Below are 15635 nucleotides of genomic sequence, written 5' to 3' on the forward strand. Positions count from 1 at the left end.
CCCCCAAGAAGCTTTCGATATAAGTTGTTTATTTATTCCTTGCAGGAGGCCAGAGCAAACACTGTGAGAGAAAGGGCCACTGAATACTCAGTCTTTTGCACTTTGTGTCAGCCCATCACAACACCTACTCCTTTACCTTCTTTCCAGGGCTGCTGCCTTTCCGAGCAGTCTTCCTCAGCCACCTACAGCAGAAAGAGGGAGAAAGGGGCTGCTGTGTTGTGGGTGGAAATCTAAGAAAGACACAATGCCTGCACTGCTCCTACCTACAAACCCCTTATCCATTTCAACTGCACTTTACATCAGAGGAACACAAAAACCTGACAGAAAGGGAAAACGATTGTGTTTCACTACGTATTTACACTGCTAACGCGTTCCACAGACAAATGAGCAAAGCCCAAAAGGCAGTTTCTCACAAGTCACAGCGTGCAATCGCAGCTGGAATCCACAGAGTTGGCACAATTTTGGGGGGAAGGAAGTAGATGGTACTGAACACTGTTGTGGAGTCAGTGAATAAGAGAAGTGGTCACCCTCCGGAGATTGCTGCAGCACCCCAGCATCTATTGCTGCAGTCAGATGTCCTTCTCCTTTACAATGCCTAGGATCAAATGCTGAGAAAGGGGATGATTTCCCTGACACAGGGTAGGGAACTTTAGCCCAAGGAACACACTCTCAAGCACTTTCCGCAGAAATGTTAAAGCCGATTATTCATCACTGTTAGGAGTGAAACACTGAGACTTATCCAAGAGGCTAAATAAAGAATTTACCTGGCACTGTTTATATCGGTCCCACAGGTAATTCCTTTGTCTCGTGTTTACTTCTCTCTAAACCACAGGATTACACTTCCCAAGAGGAAAATAAATCAGGTTTCTCTGGTAAGGGGTGAGCAGCTCAGCATCTGCAGCAGACAGCCTCCCGTGTTTCTACGAGAAGTGGCAGACAGAACAGAAAAGTAGGAGGGAAGGCCAAAGCCCTTTGGACCTCCACCTATGGAGGTTATTCATTAAAGAAGCTCTGTGAGAGGTGCTGTAACCTTAGCACTCCCTATCCTGAGGCACTGGCACAGAGGTGCACCTACCTCACATTCAGCTATGGACCATACAGCATGTATTTAGATTTTTGACTGCACTGACAGTATGAGCTTCATAAGAACAACAAATGCCAAGACAGTGTCCACACAATGACCACCACATATCCAGGGCCGGATTAGCACTATATTGGGCTCCTGGCAAAGATATTTCTGGGCTCCTACCATGAACCTTATTTATTTACTTATTTACCAACCCAACCCCCCACTCCATGACTCACATTTTCTGCCCTCCCTCCAGCCTCCCCCTCCCCCCAATCTTTATTCATGGGCCTCCCCAAATACAAAACACTCCAAAATAACACACATAATAGCAATAATAATAATAATAACAAATTTACTTCCTGCACCTTCATAAGAAACTGAAGTAAAATTAGAAACCACTCATACACTTAGGTGTAGAGTCCACATTGGTACAAAAGCCACTTTCAGTGGCATCTTTTAAACATGAATACTATGGAGTGTGTCAAAATTGTCTTCACATTTACTACATCAATACTCGCTATGCATGCTGGAACATGTATTTTAAATCGATAAACTAGGTGCTGGATTACCATTTAATAGCTTTATTTAATCCATTAGGAAAATACAAATTAATTGAGCAATCCAGTGACGTTCAAGCAGAGAGAAGAATTCATGTTACCCCCCCCCCCCTTTGTAATACAGTACACAGAACAAAATATCACTAAAAAAAAGATTAGCATGCTGAAGACAACGTGGGACCATTGGAGCATTAATGTCCCAACAATTAAAATTACTCCTACTATATGTTTCTATGAGTCATGTTTTCAAAGGACGCAATCCAGCTTATAATTGAAAAAGAAAAATGCCTATATTGCGACCCAAATCGGGAGATAGACGTTTATCTCACAAAAACGAATAAAGCGGTATAATCGAAAGCCGAATTTGGACGTTTTCAACTGCACTCCGTCGCGGATGCGGACAAAGTTGATGGGGGCGTGTCAAAGGCGTGGTGAAGGCGGAACTGGGGCGTGGTTATCGGCCGATCAGAGATAGGCGCCTTTCGCCGATAATGGAAAATAAATATGCGTTTTTAGCGAGAATTTAGGGCACTTTTCCTGGACCCTGTTTTTCCACGAATAGGGCCCCAAAATGTGCCCTAAATGACCAGATGACCACTGGAGGGAGTCGGGGATGACCTCCCCTGACTCCCCCAGTGGTCACAAACCCCCTCCCACCACAAAAATATGCCGTTTCACAACTTTTTATTTTCACCCTCAAATGTCATACCCACCTCCCTGGCAGCAGTATGCAGGTCACTGGAGCAGTTATTAGGGGGTGCAGTGGACGTCAGGCAGGTAGACCCAGGCCCATCCCCCCCCCACCTGTTACACTTGTGCTGCTAAATGGGAGCCCTCCACACCACCCCCCAAACCCATTGTACCCACATGTAGGTGCCCCCCTTCACCCCTTAGGGCTATAGTAATGGTGTAGACTTGTGGGTGGTGGGTTTTGAGGGGGATTTGGGGGGCTCAACACCCAAGGGAAGGGTGCTATGCACCTGGGAGCTCTTTTACCTTTTTATTTGTTTTTGTAAAAGTGCCCCCTAGGGTGCCCGGTTGGTGTCCTGGCATGTGAGGGGGACCAGTGCACTATGAATCCTGGCCCCTCCCACGAACAAATGCCTTGGATTTATTCATTTTTGAGCTGGGCGCTTTCATTTTCCATTATCGCTGAAAAACAAAAACGCCCACCTCACAAATTGTCGAATAAAACATGGACGTCTATTTTTTCCCAAAATACGGTTCGGTCCGCCCCTTCACGGACCCGTTCTCGGAGATAAATGCCCATGGAGATAGACGTTTTCGTTCGATTATGCCCCTCCACGTCTTCCTGATCTACAATAAAAAGCATAAAAGCATGGACATCAAATCAGACAAACTACAGATGCAGTTTGATGAGAATAAAAATGACTCAACTTAACTTCTGTCCAGTCAATATTCAGTCCGCAGCACTGAATATCCAGAGCTAATTTTAGAGAGGCTACCCAATGAGCAGATTACTCCACTGGACCACCAGGACAATAGGCAGGTAAGCCCGCTACCATGAGGGAGGGATTCGCTGGCTTCCGGGGGGGGATAGGAGGTTCATCAACCATTTGGGGGTGGGTGGAATGGAGAGGGGATATGGAGGAGTTCCAGAGGTGCCATGGGGGTGGCAGAGCTAGAAGTTAACCAGGCACCAGCTGATATTCAAACCAGTGTCCGGTTCACTGTTCACAGTACTCACTTTACTGCATAAAGTTAACACATCCTTTTTTCTGCCTTAAATTTATGCACTTTCTAAGCCGATTAGCAGACTGAATATCTCTGCTAACTGGCTAGGTAGCCACACCACCCTACCCCCGCCTTCAGACCACCCACAATCTGGCTGGTTTCAGAATGGGCGGCTAGAGGGAATATTCAGCGACAGTCAGGTTAAATGTTGCTGAATATCCCCAGTTAGGCCAGGACATGTGATTTAAATGGTCAGGAGCCTCTCCTGGCCATTTAAAATCACTTTGAATATCAATCCCTAAATGTCCAAGGAGCATTAAGTTAGTATCCTGGAAAGATTGAGGATAACATGAGGAGTGATCACAGGAAAAGTGTCCAATTTGTTGAGGCAACCTGACTGACAGTGGAATAGGGTCTTGACAAAATGGACTATTAAACCTCTGGTGTTTCTTCTCCATTATAAAGCAAACTCTGGAAGTGTATGAAAATGGCATGTAATTGTAATACATGCCAGTGCTGCTTAATGCTTAATCGGATATGGCAACACACATACAATTTTATTGGTCTTTTGTTTGCTAATAAATGCCCTCTGTCAACACATCTAGCACGTGTATACAACTTCTGTCTGTACCAGGACAGACCAAAGGTCCATGAAGTCCAGTATCCCGTTTCCAACAGTGGCCAATCCAGGACACAAGTACCTGGCAGGATCCCAAAAGAGCAAATAGATTCCGTGCTATTTATCCCAAGAGTAAGCAGTGGATTTTCCCCACGTTCAACTTAATAAGAGTTTAGCAACTTTTCTTCTAGAAACATATCTATACTTTTTTTTTTACCCTGCTATGCTAACCAATTTTACTACATTCACTGGCAGAGTGAAGAAATATTTTCTCCAATTTGTTTTAAATTTACTACTTAGTAGCTTCCATTATGTGCATCCTAGTCCTTACACTTTGGGAAAGAGTAAATAAGCGATTTATGTCTACCCTTTCCACTCCACTCAAGATTTTATTCATTTATTTATGTATGTATTCATTCATTCTTATATCCCATTCCTATCCAAAAACAAGTTTCGGTTCAATATGGCTTACAATTAACAGGCAAAATTACAGTGATACATGATGGTTACAAAGTGATATGAACAACAGCAGCACATCTTCTTAACCATAGAATTTTTTGAAAAGGTAGGTCTTTAGTTCTTTTCTGAAGGTAGTTTGTTACTACTACTACTACTACTACTACTACTACTACTACAAATCATTTCTATAGCGCTACCAGTCGTACGCAGCGCTTCACAATTGAACATGAAGAAAAGACAGTCCCTGCTCAAAAGAGCTTACAATCTAAATCAGGACAGACAGACAGTACAATAAGGGTTAACGGTAGGGCAGACAGATAGGACATATACGGAAAGGGACTATTGAAGAGAGGAAGACAAGATAAGGTTACGAGCAGGTGACAAGTTAGGAATTAAAAGCAGCATCAAACAGGTAGGCCTTTAGCCCGGTTTTGAAGGCGGCTAGGGATGGAGCTTGACGTAATGGCTCAGGAAGTCTATTCCAGGCATAAGGTGCGGCGAGATAAAAGGAACGGAGTCTGGAGTTAGCGATGGAGGAGAAGGGTGCGATTAGGAGAGATTTGCCTAGTGAACAGAGTTCTTGGGAATGAGTGTATGTTATGTTATATTTGTGATATTGTTATATTTTTATGAAGGTAGTTTGTTTTATACACCTCTATTATATCTTCCCAGCCATCTCTTCTCTAAGAGCTCTTACCTCTATAGCCTTCCTCTTTCCTGGAACTGCCGTATCATTTTTTTTACTTCTTGAAACTTGGAACAAATTCTCTGAGAACTGCCTCACAGGAAAATTCTCCCTAAGCTTCCTCAGATAGCAACTGGCAAACCTAAGCAAGATGCTCCTTTCACTTTGCTTGTGGAAAATTGAGAATGAAAACCACTCTTGTTAATGTGATCACCAGATCCAGAAATGAAATCTTATTATGATACTAAACATAAATTTGAATCACAGGCTGCCACAGTTCACCTCTCCAAAAGCAGCATAGGGACAAACTGCAGGGCATACTTTTGGGTTTCCAGGCAATATGTAGCAGGTTGTGAGCGAGCACATGTTTTGAAAGGAGCGGCCTAACAAAGCAGTGCATTACAGACCAAAAAAGCAGGGCAAGTCATTTTCAACCTCCATCACCTCTGGTATAAACCAGAAATGCCACGTGCCCTAACAATAAGATTTACAGGCAATGTGTTTTCACAAATGAAAGAAATAACAGAAAAGAATACTGTATATAACATTCTTCGACACCTCTAAAAGAATATAGACAGACTGACAGAGTACAGCAGTTTTAATTTATCCAGATTAGTTACCTAGGTAACACCCCAAACTGAAAACTTCCCTCTACTTAATATGCACACAGCTACATTTATACTAATGGAGTACTTCACTCCAGCAACACACAAAAGAGACTCAAAGGGGGTCATAGAAAAAACAGTAGGTCCAAGATCCAAAGAAGTATAAAACATCTTTATTGAAACATAAATCAGATACCCGGGGCCAGCTATGACAACTTGAAAAGATTTATTATTAACAGTCAGTTTTCTAAAGAAATTCATATTAAATCTCCCTTCCACATTTTCATTAGAATGTCAAGAAAAGAGACTTGTCTAGGACTATAATTTAACTGAAATCTCAAATTACTAGGGGGCTCATAAAAGAGAAGAACATCTAAAAAGTGGCATAAAGCAGCATTTGGACGTTTTTCTCACCAAAAATGTCCAAATCGGTATTTTCGAAACTCATTCTCCAGATGTTTTTCTATGCAGTTCGTCTGCAGTGCGTCCAAGTCTCAAGGGCATGTGTCAGCGTGTGTTAAGGGTGGGATTTGGGAATTCCTAAGACCTGGACATTTTTCAGCTATAACGGAACAAAATGAAAATGTCCAGAACAATAAATAAAACATTTTGAGCTAGACCCGTTTTAATAACAACTAAACCACAAAAAAGTGCCCTAAATGACCAGATGGCCACTGGAGAAATAAAGGAATGACCCCCCTTACTCCCCCAGTAGTCACTGACCCCCTCCTAACCCCCAAAGATGTAAAGGAACCAGTACATACCAGCCTCTATGACAGTCTCAGATGTTATACAAGAGAACCCGCAGAGGCAGAGAACTCAAACGTCCCACGGGAAAACACAGATGAAAAGAAGAGGTGGGGGATTGACCAGTCTCTGGTACCTGTGGTCAATCCCCCAACCTCAGATGTTATAGCCAGTCTTATTTGAGCAGCAAGCAGGTCCCTGGAGTAGCCTAGTGGTCGGTGCAGTGCACTATGGAGAACAGGACCCAATCCACTCTAACTGTTCCACTTGTGGTGGAAAGTGTGAGCCCTCCAAAACCCACCAAAAACTCACTGTACCCACATATAGGTGACACCTACAGACATAAGGGCTATTGTAGTAGTATACAGTAGGTTTTTGGTGGGCTCACTATACAATATCCTATACGGTTTATTGTAAGCCACATTGAACTCAAACTTCTTTGGGATAATGTGGGATATAAATGTCACAAATAAATAAATATAAGGGAGCAATGGTGAGATGTGTACCTGGGAGCTTTTAGGTGAAGTCCACTGCAGTGCCCCCTAGGGTGTCCCACTGCTCTACTGGGATATCTGGAGGTCCAGTCTGCTAAAACTACTGGTCCCTTCTACATCCCAGTGGCTTGATTTTATGCATTTTCACTTGGACTTATTTTTTCAAAAATGGACCAAAACGATAAATACACAGGGCACAAAAACATCTAGCAAGTGGCCATTTTCGAAAAAAAGGATAAAGGATCGCTGTTTTTCTGTCTTCTCCACTCCAGCCCAGATTTTCAATGGGGAAAACGCATGTAATCTTGCTCTTCAGACATTCAAAAACAAACACACTCTCATCTCAAATCAAACACGCACTCTTGTTCTTCAGAGACACAAACACACTATCTAGGTTGCTTTGCAGATACAAATCTACACATACATGTAGATTCATGCACTCTCGCTCTTCAGGACACACACATACACTTCAAACTCATATGGGCAACCTCTTATTATACACACTTCCATGTGTAATCTTGCTTTTTGGATATAAACACACACATACACTTTCTTGCTGTTCACCAACACACATGCACTCTCACTCTTCAGACACTGACACAAATGCATCTCTCCAGACAAAGACACACTTCTGGTGCTGTGCAGCTGTCTACTGCTCATTTTAGTCAGTACTGAACCCCCTCCCCTCAATCATCATGTAACGTTCTTGCAGTTGTTGCAGGCTGAGGAAAAGAACTAGCAGCAGTTCCCTCATATACTCCCCATCATGTCCTTCACCGCACCCTCCCCCTTCCAGGGCTCTCATTGGCTCCACTGGCTGTCTTCAATGTCAAACTCAACCCCCCCCCCCCCCCCCCCATCTGACCTGCACAGCAGAGGAACTCCCCTCTAGTTTACCTCCTCTGTTTCTGTGACCAAGGCTGCCTTCCCATCAGCTAAACTACCCACAGACCCTATAGTTAGGAACACTGGAAGCAGACAGGGAAGGATCAGTAGGGGAGGGGGACAGGACAGCTGTAAGTCCAAACTCTGAAAAATATCCAGACAGTTTAGCCATCCTTCCAACTTGCAGACATTAATGCAAAACTCTATACAGTCCTGACAGAATCCAGAAAGTTGGCAATCCTATTCTCCTGAATGCTGAGCACATCTGACAAGACCCCTTATCATCTGCGGACTATGCAACTTGCCTAGTTTGCTTATGTTTTAATGCAGCATGTAAATATCACATGTCAAAATGTTTTGACATATTCCAGCCCCAAGGAGTGCATGGAAGTGGAGACTGACAAGAGAGATGCAAGGATGGGAGTTGGGGCAGGTGCAGGATCGACATGGCAGTAGATCGCAGGAAATTCCATGGGTTTTATGAGGATTAATGGAGTCTCCCTATGAAACAGTGACTTTTGAGTCTTTGATGCACTAAGATAGCAACACAGGTTCCATAGATTGAGGAAAACATTCAAAGCTTAGATAAATGCTTCAGTCCTGTTTTTACTACTCACTACTTATCTTCCATTTCTAACACAGGCACTGCTCTGCCCAGCATCATATCCAGCAAGCATTAACCTACAGTATGCAGTCAGTGACAACTTGGCACCTAGAGAGGATCACCACCTTAAGAATCCCAAAGTGAAATACACTAGAGAGACAACAAGAAGCTTCTAAAAAAAAAAATCTGAAAAAACGCACTTTTTAAATAAAGCAATACAACTATTTATGTGCTTTTATAAAATAGTCTCCTAGAAAAATGCCCTGTAGTGCACAAAGTTATATCTGCTCCAAGACAGGTGCAATTACGTGAATGTACGTACTGTATGTAACCACACATGTATCTCATAAAGTAAGCGCATGCCTTACAAATGCACTGAAACACCACCCCCAGAAACACCTACCGCAGTCTGTGTCACAATAGGTGTGCTCTTGTTAGCATGAGTACTCATGCTATTTTATACAAGTCATTATCTACAGGTAAAACATATTTTATGCCTCTGAAATTGCCTCCAAAAGTCATGGAAACAGAATAAAGTTGAAAGGAGCAGGGGGATTGTTGCTGCAAAACAACCCAAAATCCTTCTCCCCACCCTTCACTATCCAAGCATCCAAGATAAGTAGGCTAAGGGGCTAAGGCCCCATCTTAGGCTTTAAAGTTCAAAAGACCTGGCTGTCTTTGATCATCTTTACACACAATGCAGATAACTCTGCTCTTCTCATATCATACCCACTGCATTATCATTTAACTTTTTCCATATGCATAGGCAGCGGAATGGGGTGGGCCAGGCCCCACCAATATTTTGTCCAGCACAGCATCAGCAATTAGAGAGCTTATGGGTGGGTTGGTCATTAGTTTATTTGGCTCCTACAACCAAAAAGATATTTCACTGCATTTCAGCTCAGAGGTTAAATCAAAACTTTGCATTGCTCTGATTCCCAATCCTTCAATTTTCAGCATAAGGCCCATAGCCACTGATTGAACACGGTGCACATACATTCTCCGGACCCCTGCAAGTTAAAGTGACATCTGCATCTTTGAGTGATGTGCAGCAGCTGTACCAGGTGTGTTACAACTTGCCCTGTTTGCTTCTCATCCTCTTTCTGGCTATGATCAAACATTAGATCTCAGCTTAGGAGTTCAGGGCAGTTGGTTCCTTCCTGAACCTTTGGCAGAGACTGCAGAACCTGTACAACATAGGGACTGATGTGTTGTTACCCAACCCCAACAGTGGCATGAACCTAAAAAAAAAAGGTTACTGTTTGGCATCTGTTAGACAGAAGAGGTAATATGTGTACACAGAGCAAAGTGGGAAATGGAGGGCATCAGAGGGTGTTTGATGGAAAAGGGAGGGCCTCAAAGGGAAGTTGGTGGAAAGAATAGTTTTCAGGGAAGAGGTACGTGTTAAAGGAATCATCAGGAGGCGGATATGTAATAGGAGGTGTGTGTGTGTGTGGGGGGGGGGAACAGCTGTTCTTGGCTTGCCCCTTTACAATGTGTCCGGGAGCGTTGGGCCACAGCTTTGTGTCTGATGCTCCCGTGCAGAATGAATAACACAGCTCATGAGGCTGATTGCAAGCAATGTTATTCATGTACCATAGGACTGACAAAGTCACTCCTGCAGGAAATTAAAATGCGGTAATAGGCCTGCTTTCACCAAGCATTAAGAACTATCCCTCTATATGCCAGCATTGTAAAATTGGCATTTAAATATTTATGCACTATAAGGGCCAGATTCTATATACGGCGCCTAAAATATCTGTGCGGAACTCAGTCTCGCCTATGCGTATTCCATAAGATTTATGCAAGGTAAAAAGAATATGCTTAGCTGATATCATCGCGCCTAAATCTGCATTCACCCATTTACACCAATGAAAACCTGGTGTAAATCCTTGTGCGTAGATTTAGGTCGACTAGGCCATATTCTATGAGTACGTGTGTAAATTTTGGAACGCCCACAAAATGCCCATAAACATGCACTGCGTGCATTTATTTTGAACTGCACGCGTCACCTTTTAGGTGCAGCTCATTATAGAATGCGCTTGCCAAGCTGTGCGCGTAACGTTCAATTATTGTCAATTAGTGCTCATTAGCTTCTCGAGTGCTGTTCGAAATGTTGATTGGCTTGTTGAGCCAATTAAGTTACGCACATAGTTGTAGAATGCACCTGGATTTTGAAGCGCAGATCTAGGCACCATATATAGAATCACACCGTAAATGCCAGTTTATGTACATATAAAATGCAAATTGCATTTCCAAAGTAAGCACAACAATGTCCAAATATGGGGTTTTACAGGATTGTTCTGGGAGGGATGGTGTTGAGATGATCAAGATTGTTGAGTTCAATTATCTAAATCTTAAGGGAGAGGTCTAAAAGTTAGATGAGAAGGGGGCACCAAGCCAACGGTTTGCCTGGGGTGCCTAATACCCTTGTATATGCCCTGACTAAATCCACACATGGCTGTCTCTTAAAAGATAAACACCCTTAGCAGAGCGAAAACAGCAGAAAAGTAAATGGTACTCGATATGGAATTTCTTTATCATTGGTGCCAAAAGTGTTTAGCGACCACTAGTAGAACTTGTACGGAGGACAGTGCTGTGTGATCCTTTGTGGGTTGGCAAGATAGGGGGGATGGGGAGGGGTGGGGTGGGGAGGGAGTGGGGTGGGGTGGGGGGTAATTCATAAGTTACAAAAATCTAAAAACTTAATGAAGTAAATTGAGGTAAACCTTTGGATGTTGTAAGTAGAGAGCTTTGCGTGTGCTAGGTGCCCTTTGTTTGATTTGATATCTCTAAACTTGTGTAATGTTGCTTTGACTTCAGAGCCCATTGTTTTGTGTTAATGTTCAATAAAGATTTCATACAAATAAAAAAAAAAAAGATAAACATCCTTCATCAGATCAGACCCACAAACAAGGTATCAGGTCAGTGCAATTAAACTGCACCACCTGTAAGTTATATTTGGTTCTTGACATCTCTGTATTTAAGTAGACTAAAGATACAGAGATCCTGTCACTTTAGGAGGAATGTATAATTCATTACCCTGCTTCTCTCTGTCACATTTTGTGGTGCAAAATGAATACATCAAAGAAGTTTGACAGATTTTGTAGCACGCCCTTCTAGCCAGATCCAGAAAGGAACAGAAATCCTTTCTCCTCCATCAGAATATGACAGACCAACTGTAAAACATACATAAACACACAAAACTAATGAACTGCAGTCTTACTAGGAGGCAAGGAGATTATCTGGAGGGCTGCTATATATAGACCATCTTTTCTTAATAGCAGAATATACACACAGGTGTGGCACTAATGTACCTGAGGGCTGTTTGTGGGATACACAGTGCTGTCAATACAACCCTTCCCTGTGTTTCAGGGAAAGAAATACTAAGAAAGGACTGAAATTTAGCAATCAACAGCTCCAGCTCTCTCTAACGGTTTTATTATTCACTGGTAATAAACAGAAATAAAACAAAACATAGAAAAGAAAATAAGATGATACCAATTGTATTGGACTAACTTAACACAGTTTTTTATTAGCTTTCGAAGGTAACTCTTCTTCAGATCAGAAATAAGCAAATGTTGTCAAATATCAGAATATATAAGTGAAACAAAAAATAATTCCAATGACTGGGAGACTGGGCATCTAAATGGCAGACGACGCTTAATGTGAGCAAGTGCAAAGTGATGAATGTGGGAAAGAGGAACCCGAATTATAGCTACGTGATGCAAGGTTCCACATTAGGAGTCACCGACCAGGAAAGGGATCTAGGCATCATCGCTGATGGTACATTGAAACCCTCTGCTCAGTAGGTGGCAGCGGCTAAGAAAGCAAATAGAATGTTAGGTATTATTAGGAAAGGAATGGAAAACCAAAATGAGGACATTATAATACCTTTGTATCGCTCCATGATGCGACTGCACCTCGAATATTGTGTTCAATTCTGGTCGCCGCATCTCAAAAAAGATATTGTGGAATTATAAAAGGTACAGAGAAGGGCGCCGAAAATGATAAAGGGGATGGGATGACTTCCCTAAGAGGAAAGGCTAAAGCGGCTAGGGTTCTTCAGCTTGGAGAAAAGGCAGCTGAGGGGAGATGTAAGTCTATGAAATAATGAGTGGAGTGGAACGGGTAGACGTGAATCATATTTTTACTCTTTCCAAAAATACTAGGACTAAGGGGTACGCAATGAAGCTACGAAGTAATAAATTTAAAACAAACCTGAGAAAATATTTATTCACGGAGTGTAATGAAACTGGAATTTGTTGCCAGAGAATGTAGTAAAAGCAGTTAGCTTAGCGGGGTTTAAAAAAGGTTTGGATGACTTCCTGAAGGAAAAGTCCATAGACCATTATTAAAATGGACTTGGGCAAAATCTATTGGTTATTTCTAGAATAAGCAGCATAAAATGTATTGTACTTTTTGGGAACTTGCCAAATACTTGTGACCTGGATTGGCCACTGTTTGACCTTTGGTCTGTCCCAGTAACGCAATACTTATATACTTACTAGTACAAAAAGGCCCGTTTCTGGAGCCAATGAAACGGGCGCTAGCAAGGCTTTCCTGTGCCCCCCCCCCCCCCACCCATCATCGATGTTAGTGAATTTCTCCGCCTCCGCCCTCAACGTCATAACGTTTTACGCGAGGGCGGTGAATTGCTCCGCCTCCGCCCTCAACATCATAATGTTTGAAGCGAGGGCGGGGCCCAGAGACTGTGATTTTCGAGGCTTCAGAGCTTCGAACATATGAACCTTGGCTTCAGTGATATCAGCAGCCAATAGAACGTTGAGGGTGAGTTTTATATATATAGATGTTATGAATCTATACCACACATACACCCCGATATAACGCTGGCAGTGGTCAGCATTTTTTTTTAAACGATAACCATCACTGGCTAGATTAGTCCCCAATATTCAGTGCTAGGCCATATGCGGGCATCAGCACTGAAAATTTGGGACTAGCTGGCGGTGGTCAGCATTTTTTTTAAACGATAACCATCACTGGCTAGATTAGTCCCCAATATTCAGTGCTGGGCCATATGCGGGCATCAGCACTGAAAATTTGGGACTAGCTACCGGAGCTTATGCGATTCGCAGCCGATATTCAGGAAGGACCTACATAAGAGCATTATGAGGGCCCCAGCTGAATACCAGCCAGGACCCACATTGTTTTTTGCCTCCCAATTCCCCCCAAAAAAGTCTCCTCCTCTCTTCCTCCTCCCCTTAGTCCGTAAGTCAGAAACACCTCCCAGCCTTGCCCCAGGAAAGATCTTCTGATCCCACCCCTATGGTCCAGGTAGGTCTCTCTCCCGCCAAGCCTACTTTTTCTCCCTGGTGGTCCAGTGGGGGCATTCAGAACAGGAGCAAAACTCCCTCGCTCATGCCCCTTGCCACTGCGTACAAAAAATGGCTGCTGTAACCTGTTGTGGCAGCTCACGGGGGGGGGGGGGGGGGGGGGGGGGGGCAAAAAACCCTAAAAAAGCAAAATTGTGCGAGTCCTGGCTGATGATATTCAATGCCGAGGCCCATACAGTTAAGCGGGTTAATTTAGGGCAGCTTTTGAGCTGTCATAAATTAATGGACTTACTATGTGGGTCCCAGCACTGAATATTGCTGGCACCTACATAACCCTCAGCAAATCCCTAAAGCCGTGCCCATACTGCCCTTGACCTGCCCACTTTTTCTGGGGCCAATCAGAGGCCATATTCAGTGGAACTGCCCGCTTTAGCACTGCTAAATATCAGGGGTTAGGCAGTGGTAAGCAATTTAAGCGGCTTTGACTATCGGCTGGATAGTTTTTATGGCTCTTTTAAAGGAAGCAAAATTAATCTCAGGCTTATTTTTACTGGTAACACATTCCATATTTTAGCTGCCCAGTAAGGAAAGAATGAGGTAAGATGTTTAGTAAACTTAGGGGCCCTTTCACTAAGGCGTGCCGAAAAATGGCCTGCGCTGGTGTAGGCAAGTTTTTTGAACGCGCGCACGTCCGTTTTCAGCACGCCTGCAAAAAAAGGCTTTTTGGGGGGGAGGGGCCAAAAATGGACATACGGCAAAATTTAAACCAGCACACATCCATTTTTGGCCTGAGACCTTACCGCCACCCATTGACTTGGCGATAAGTTCTCACTCGTTAACCAGGCGGTAATCGTCAGCACACGTACACTGCCGATTACCACCAGGTAAGCACCACACGGTAGAAAATTTCTACCGCGTGTTTTGGACACGCATAAAAAATGGAATTACTGCCTGGTAGCTGGGTGGTAGTTCCAATTTGATGCACATTGGACACATGTAGGCCATACGCGCCTTAATAAGAAGGCCCCTTAATGCCTGTGAAATCTGGAAAAATCAACTTAGATTGATTACACATCAAATACTTCCAAGATACAAGGATGGTACAAACCAATTCAAACCAATTCAGGTGCCATCCCTTGAATGATTTTATAACTCATGCAACAGAGTTTAAATAGTAGCCAATGTAAAAGAATGTATAATGGAGTCAACTTATTATACCTACTAAAGTAGATTAATCTTAAGTATTTTGTACCATTTGTAGTCTCCTCTGTAAGTATTTTGAACAACCCAAGTAGACAATGTTACAGTAATCTAAAGTTTTGAAAGTATTAAAGCTTGCACTACCAATCTAAATTGCAAATAATTCCAGATTCGCTTTAACTTACGTAATGTCCAGAAACAGCTTTTTTTTTTTAATCAACGTTTACTTGGAGTTCTAACAATAAATTGCAATCAAGTGTTACTCCAAGTATTTTCCTTATGAACTTGCCCTCTTGACTTTATTAATAGGAATCTTGTGTTTTGTTTTTTCTGGCTTTAAGAGACTATTAGACATCCAATCATCAATTTGAGAGATAAATAGCTGTAACTAGTCTCATCATCTATACAGGAAAAGAGCGGCATTATAATGGCAATATCATTGGCGTAGATAAAAATTTTAAAGCCTGGGGACTCAAGCAGATCACCAAATGAAAATATTAAGACAATAAACAAAGTGGGTGACAATGGAGAGCCTTGTGGTATGCCACAAGTGGCATGTCAATTTCCTGAAAACATTCCATTCATTTTTACACCATAGGATCTGTTTATAAGAAAACCCTTAAACCAGTGTAATACATTGCCTGTTGTTCCAATTGTACTTAAAGTGTATAATAACAGGTTACGATCCACTAAATCTAAAGCACTGGATAGATCAAATTGCA

The 15635-nt window shown here is 42.7% G+C and overlaps 1 protein-coding gene across 3 annotated transcripts in view; it reads right to left on the bottom strand.

The window, feature by feature from the left end:
* The window catches only part of COBL (cordon-bleu WH2 repeat protein), a 459548-nt gene that overhangs the window by 316491 nt on the left and 127422 nt on the right, over window positions 1-15635 (bottom strand). The window contains exon 1 of one of the 3 annotated variants that reach the window (XM_030205468.1): window positions 765-911. The exons of the other annotated variants lie outside the window; for them this stretch is intronic. The gene's annotated coding sequence lies outside the window, so the exon portion shown is untranslated. Of the gene's footprint in view, window positions 1-764; window positions 912-15635 lie in introns of those variants that run through there. 3 annotated transcript variants of the gene reach the window in all.

Source organism: Microcaecilia unicolor, chromosome 1 (assembly GCF_901765095.1).
Source record: "Microcaecilia unicolor chromosome 1, aMicUni1.1, whole genome shotgun sequence".
NCBI lineage: Eukaryota > Metazoa > Chordata > Amphibia > Gymnophiona > Siphonopidae > Microcaecilia > Microcaecilia unicolor.